The sequence below is a fragment of the Vanacampus margaritifer genome, unplaced genomic scaffold (genome assembly GCF_051991255.1).
Source record: "Vanacampus margaritifer isolate UIUO_Vmar unplaced genomic scaffold, RoL_Vmar_1.0 HiC_scaffold_53, whole genome shotgun sequence".
Lineage (NCBI taxonomy): Eukaryota > Metazoa > Chordata > Actinopteri > Syngnathiformes > Syngnathidae > Vanacampus > Vanacampus margaritifer.
This window is the reverse complement of record NW_027520763.1, coordinates 17,501-25,000: the sequence shown is the minus strand read 5'-3', so window position 1 is coordinate 25,000 and position 7,500 is coordinate 17,501.

The window sequence follows — 7,500 nt, the reverse complement described above, 5'->3', positions numbered from 1 at the left end:
CCGTTGGTGCCTGTGTTCGGGGCTTGTTGCTGGCCGTTGGTGCCTGTGTTCGGGGCTTGTTGCTGGTCGTTGGTGCCTGTGTTCGGGGCTTGTTGCTGGTCGTTGGTGCCTGTGTTCGGGGCTTGTTGCTGGTCGTTGGTGCCTGTGTTCGGGGCTTGTTGCTGGTCGTTGGTGCCTGTGTTCGGGGCTTGTTGCTGGTCGTTGGTGCCTGTGTTCGGGGCTTGTTGCTGGTCGTTGGTGCCTGTGTTCGGGGCTTGTTGCTGGTCGTTGGTGCCTGTGTTCGGGGCTTGTTGCTGGCTGTTGGTGCCTGTGTTCGGGGCTTGTTGCTGGCTGTTGGTGCCTGTGTTCGGGGCTTGTTGCTGGTTGTTGGCGGGGCTCCATGATGGCGGGTGACCAGGGGCGACTGGCGGGTGACCAGGGGTCAAAATCGGCTGGCGGGTGCCCAGGGGTTGACTTTGGATGGAGGGTGCCCAGGGGTCAAAATCGACTGGCGGGTGCCCAGGGGTTGACATTGGATGGCGGGTGCCCAGGGGTCGAAATCGACTGGCGGGTGCCCAGGGGTTGACATTGGATGGCGGGTGCCCAGGGGTCGAAATCGACTGGCGGGTGCCCAGGGGTTGACATTGGATGGCGGGTGCCCAGGGGTCGAAATCGACTGGCGGGTGCCCAGGGGTTGACATTGGATGGCGGGTGCCCAGGGGTCGAAATCGACTGGCGGGTGCCCAGGGGTTGACATTGGATGGCGGGTGCCCAGGGGTCGAAATCGACTGGCGGGTGCCCAGGGGTTGACATTGGATGGCGGGTGCCCAGGGGTCGAAATCGACTGGCGGGTGCCCAGGGGTTGACATTGGATGGCGGGTGCCCAGGGGTCGAAATCGACTGGCGGGTGCCCAGGGGTTGACATTGGATGGCGGGTGCCCAGGGGTCGAAATCGACTGGCGGGTGCCCAGGGGTTGACATTGGATGGCGGGTGCCCAGGGGTCGAAATCGACTGGCGGGTGCCCAGGGGTTGACATTGGATGGCGGGTGCCCAGGGGTTGACATTGGATGGCGGGTGCCCAGGGGTCGAAATCGACTGGCGGGTGCCCAGGGGTTGACATTGGATGGCGGGTGCCCAGGGGTCAAAATCGACTGGCGGGTGCCCAGGGGTTGACATTGGATGGCGGGTGCCCAGGGGTCAAAATCGACTGGCGGGTGCCCAGGGGTTGAAATTGACCAGGGGGAGAGCGCCTGCCATAGCCGAAATAGGAGCGCTATGGGCGGCCTGCCTCAGCAGATTTGGCCCCCCAAATCCTGGTTCTCAAAAATTTTCAAAGTCAACTTTTTTCAAAATATTTTCAGAGTGCCACTTCCCAGGGGGATTCTCGCCTGCCATAGCCGAAATAGGAGCGCCATGGGCGGCCTGCCTCAGCACATTTGGCCCCCCAAATCCTGGTTCTCAAAAATTTTCAAAGTCAACTTTTTTCAAAATATTTTCAGAGTGCCACTTCCCAGGGGGATTCTCGCCTGCCATAGCCGAAATAGGAGCGCCATGGGCGGCCTGCCTCAGCACATTTGGCCCCCCAAATCCTGGTTCTCAAAAATTTTCAAAGTCAACTTTTTTCAAAATATTTTCAGAGTGCCACTTCCCAGGGGGATTCTCGCCTGCCATAGCCGAAATAGGAGCGCCATGGGCGGCCTCAGTGAGCACATTTGGCCCCCCCATCCTGGAGCGCCATGGACCAGGGGGAGAGCGCCTCTCTTTGGGGCTTGTTGCTGGCTGTTGGCGGGGCTCCATGGACCAGGGGGAGAGCGCCATGGACCAGGGGGAGAGCGCCTCTCTTCGGGGCTTGATGCCTGTTGGCGGGGCTCCATGGACCAGGGGGAGAGCGCCTCTCTTTGGGGCTTGTTGCTGGCTATTGGCGGGGCTCCATGGACCAGGGGGAGAGCGCCTCTCTTTGGGGCTTGTTGCTGGCTGTTGGCGGGGCTCCATGGACCAGGGGGAGAGCGCCATGGACCAGGGGGAGAGCACCTGCCATAGCCGAAATAAGAGCACTATAGGCGGCCGCCCTCAGCACATTTGGCCCCCCAATCCTGGTTCTCAAATTTTTTCAAAGTCAACTTTTTTCGAAATATTTTCAGAGTGCCACCTCCAGCGGGGGCTCTCGCCTGCCATAGCCGAAATAAGAGCACTATGGGCGGCCGCCCTCAGCACATTTGGCCCCCCCATCCTGGAGCGCCATGGACCAGGAGGAGAGCGCCTCTCTTCGGGGCTTGATGCCTGTTGGCGGGGCTCCATGGATCAGGGGGAGAGCGCCTCTCTTTGGGGCTTGTTGCTGGCTGTTGGCGTGGCTCCATGGACCAGGGGGAGAGCGCCATGGACCAGGGGGAGAGCACCTGCCATAGCCGAAATAAGAGCACTATAGGCGGCCGCCCTCAGCACATTTGGCCCCCCCATCCTGGAGCGCCATGGACCAGGGGGAGAGCGCCTCTCTTCGGGGCTTGATGCCTGTTGGCGGGGCTCCATGGACCAGGGGGAGAGCGCCTCTCTTTGGGGCTTGTTGCTGGCTGTTGGCGTGGCTCCATGGACCAGGGGGAGAGCGCCATGGACCAGGGGGAGAGCACCTGCCATAGCCGAAATAAGAGCACTATAGGCGGCCGCCCTCAGCACATTTGGCCCCCCCATCCTGGAGCGCCATGGACCAGGAGGAGAGCGCCTCTCTTCGGGGCTTGATGCCTGTTGGCGGGGCTCCATGGACCAGGGGGAGAGCGCCTCTCTTTGGGGCTTGTTGCTGGCTGTTGGCGTGGCTCCATGGACCAGGGGGAGAGCGCCATGGACCAGGGGGAGAGCACCTGCCATAGCCGAAATAAGAGCACTATAGGCGGCCGCCCTCAGCACATTTGGCCCCCCCATCCTGGAGCGCCATGGACCAGGGGGAGAGCGCCTCTCTTCGGGGCTTGATGCCTGTTGGCGGGGCTCCATGGACCAGGGGGAGAGCGCCTCTCTTTGGGGCTTGTTGCTGGCTGTTGGCGTGGCTCCATGGACCAGGGGGAGAGCGCCATGGACCAGGGGGAGAGCACCTGCCATAGCCGAAATAAGAGCACTATAGGCGGCCGCCCTCAGCACATTTGGCCCCCCCATCCTGGAGCGCCATGGACCAGGGGGAGAGCGCCTCTCTTCGGGGCTTGATGCCTGTTGGCGGGGCTCCATGGACCAGGGGGAGAGCGCCTCTCTTTGGGGCTTGTTGCTGGCTGTTGGCGTGGCTCCATGGACCAGGGGGAGAGCGCCATGGACCAGGGGGAGAGCACCTGCCATAGCCGAAATAAGAGCACTATAGGCGGCCGCCCTCAGCACATTTGGCCCCCCCATCCTGGAGCGCCATGGACCAGGGGGAGAGCGCCTCTCTTCGGGGCTTGTTGCTGGCTGTTGGCGAGGCTCCATGTACCAGGGGGAGAGCGCCATGGACCAGGGGGAGAGTGCCTCTCTTCGGGGCTTGATGCCTGTTGGCGGGGCTCCATGGACCAGGGAGAGAGCGCCTCTCTTTGGGGCTTGTTACTGGCTGTTGGCGAGGCTCCATGGACCAGGGGGAGAGCGCCATGGACCAGGGGGAGAGCGCCTGCCATAGCCGAAATAGGAGCACTATAGGCGGCCGCCCTCAGCACATTTGGCCTGTCGCCGCTGTCCGCTGGCCGCTGTCCGCTGGCCGCTGTCCGCTTTATCCTTTACTTTCAGCACTTTCAGCACTTTCAGCACTTCCAGCACTTCCAGCACTTGCAGCACTTCCAGCTCTTCCCCCTCTTTCCCTTCTTCCAACTGCGGGCGCGCCGGGCGCACAGGGGCTCGTGCGGAGGGGTGTGTGTGCGTGCATGTGCCGAACAAGGAGGAGAGCGTCTCTCTTCGGGGCTTGATGCCTGTTGGCGGGGCTCCATGGACCAGGGGGAGAGCGCCTCTCTTTGGGGCTTGTTGCTGGCTGTTGGCGGGGCTCCATGGACCAGGGGGAGAGCGCCATGGACCAGGGGGAGAGGGCCTGCCATAGCCGAAATAGGAGCACTATAGGCGGCCTGCCTCAGCACATTTGGCCCCCCAATCCTGGTTCTCAAAATTTTTCAAAGTCAACTTTTTTCGAAATATTTTCAGAGTGCCACCTCCAGCGGGGGCTCTCGCCTGCCATAGCCGAAATAAGAGCTCTATGGGCGGCCGCCCTCAGCACATTTGGCCCCCCCATCCTGGAGCGCCATGGACAAGGGGGAGAGCGCCTCTCTTCGGGGCTTGATGCCTGTTGGCGGGGCTCCATGGACCAGGGGGAGAGCGCCTCTCTTCGGGGCTTGTTGCTGGCTGTTGGCGGGGCTCCATGTACCAGGGGGAGAGCGCCATGGACCAGGGGGAGAGTGCCTCTCTTCGGGGCTTGATGCCTGTTGGCGGGGCTCCATGGACCAGGGAGAGAGCGCCTCTCTTTGGGGCTTGTTGCTGGCTGTTGACGGGGCTCCATGGACCGGGGGGAAAGCGCCATGGACCAGGGGGAGAGCGCCTGCCATAGCCGAAATAGGAGCACTATAGGCGGCCGCCCTCAGCACATTTGGCCTGTCGCCGCTGTCCGCTGGCCGCTGTCCGCTGGCCGCTGTCCGCTGGCCGCTGTCCGCTTTCCCCTTTACTTTCAGCACTTTCAGCACTTTCAGCACTTCCAGCACTTCCAGCACTTCCAGCACTTCCAGCACTTCCAGCTCTTCCCCCTCTTTCCCTTCTTCCAACTGCGGGCGCGCCGGGCGCACAGGGGCTCGTGCGGAGGGGTGTGTGTGCGTGCATGTGCCGAACAAGGAGGAGAGCGCCTCACTTCGGGGCTTGTCGCTGGCCGTCGGCGGGGCTCCAAGGACCAGGGGGAGAGCGCCTCTCTTTGGGGGCTTGATGCTGGCTGTTGGCGCGTGTCTTCGGGGCTCCACGGACCAGTGGGAGAGCGCCTGTCTTCGGGGCTTGATGATGGCCGTTTGCGGGACTCCATGGACCAGGGGGAGAGCGCCATGGACCAGGGGGAGAGCGTCTCTCTTCAGGGCTTGACCAGGGCTCCAATCTTCCCATTGAAATGAATGGCGGGTGACCAGGCGTCCAAATCCCCCATTGAAATGAAGGCCGGGTGACCAGGCGTCCAAATCCCCCCATTGAAATGAATGGCGGGTGACCAGGCGTCCAAATCCCCCATTGAAATGAAGGCCGGGTGCCCAGGGCTCCAATCTCCCCATTGAAATGAATGGCGGGTGACCAGGCGTCCAAATCCCCCATTGAAATGAAGGCCGGGTGCCCAGGGCTCCAATCTCCCCAGTGAAATGAATGGCGGGTGACCAGGCGTCCAAATCCCCCATTGAAATGAAGGCCGGGTGCCCAGGGCTCCAATCTCCCCAGTGAAATGAATGGCGGGTGACCAGGCGTCCAAATCCCCCATTGAAATGAAGGCCGGGTGCCCAGGGCTCCAATCTCCCCAGTGAAATGAATGGCGGGTGACCAGGCGTCCAAATCCCCCATTGAAATGAAGGCCGGGTGCCCAGGGCTCCAATCTCCCCATTGAAATGAATGGCGGGTGACCAGGCGTCCAAATCCCCCATTGAAATGAAGGCCGGGTGCCCAGGGCTCCAATCTCCCCAGTGAAATGAATGGCGAATGACCAGGCGTCCAAATCCCCCATTGAAATGAAGGCCGGGTGACCAGGGCTCCAATCTCCCCATTGAAATGAATGGCGGGTGACCAGGCGTCCAAATCCCCCATTGAAATGAAGGCCGGGTGACCAGGCGTCCAAATCCCCCCATTGAAATGAATGGCGGGTGACCAGGCGTCCAAATCCCCCATTGAAATGAAGGCCGGGTGCCCAGGGCTCCAATCTCCCCATTGAAATGAATGGCGGGTGACCAGACGTCCAAATCCCCCATTGAAATGAAGGCCGGGTGCCCAGGGCTCCAATCTCCCCATTGAAATGAATGGCGGGTGACCAGGCGTCCAAATCCCCCATTGAAATGAAGGCCGGATGCCCAGGGCTCCAATCTCCCCATTGAAATGAATGCCGGGTGACCAGGCGTCCAAATCCCCCCATTGAAATGAATGGCGGGTGACCAGGCGTCCAAATCCCCCATTGAAATGAAGGCCGGGTGCCCAGGGCTCCAATCTCCCCATTGAAATGAATGGCGGGTGACCAGACGTCCAAATCCCCCATTGAAATGAAGGCCGGATGCCCAGGGCTCCAATCTCCCCATTGAAATGAATGCCGGGTGACCAGGCGTCCATATCCCCCCGCCCCCCCCCCCCCCCCCCCCCATTGAAATGAATGACGGGTGACCAGGCAGGCGAGAGCCCCCGCTGCAGAGGCTCCAGAGGTGGCACTCTGAAAATATTTCAAAAAAAGTTGACTTTGAAATTTTTGGAGAACCAGGATTTGGGGGGGGGCAAATGTGCTGAGGCAGGCCGCCCATAGTGCTCCTATTTCGGCCTGGGCGCGCCAGAGCACCCCCCTGGAAGTGGCACTCTGAAAATAATTCAAAAAAAGTTGACTTTGAAAATTTTTGAGAACCAGGATTTGGGGGGGGCAAATGTGCTGAGGCAGGCCGCCCATAGTGCTCCTATTTCGGCCTGGGCGCGCCAGAGCACCCCCCTGGAAGTGGCACTCTGAAAATAATTAAAAAAAAAATGACTTTGAAAATTTTTGAGAACCAGGATTTGGGGGGGGCAAATGTGCTGAGGCAGGCCGCCCATAGTGCTCCTATTTCGGCCTGGGCGCGCCAGAGCACCCCCCTGGAAGTGGCACTCTGAAAATAATTCGAAAAAAGATGACTTTGAAAATTTTTGAGAACCAGGATTTGGGGGGGCAAATCTGCTCAGGCAGGCCGCCCATAGTGCTCCTATTTCGGCCTGGGCGAGCCAGAGCCCCCCCTGGAAGTGCCCCATTCATTTTCAATGGCCGGGTGACCAGGCGTCGAAAAATGCCATAGGAAATGAATGGGGCCCATTCATTTTCAATGGCCGGGTGACCAGGGGGCCAGTACCACCTGCCGCCATTAGGGGCGCTGTAGATAGGGGACCTCGTCCCCCCATTCGAGAGGTTTGCCCCCAAACCTCAAAATGTATGGGGTACAATATCAGGAGCGAGCTTTTTAAGACGAAAAATTTTCAGAGTCAACTTTCTTCGAAATATTTTCAGAGTGCCACTTCCCAGGGGGATTCTCGCTTGCCAAGGCCGAGATAAGAGCACTATGGGCGGCCTGCCTCAACACATTTGGCCCCCCCAAATCCTGGTTCTCAAAAATTTTCAAAGTCAACTTTTTTCGAAATATTTTCAGAGTGCCACTTCCCAGGGGGATTCTCGCTTGCCAAGGCCGAGATAAGAGCACTATGGGCGGCCTGCCTCAGCACATTTGGCCCCCCCAAATCCTGGTTCTCAAAAATTTTCAAAGTCTGCTTTTTTCGAAATATTTTCAGAGTGCCACTTCCCAGGGGGATTCTCGCTTGCCAAGGCCGAGATAAGAGCACTATGGGCGGCCTGC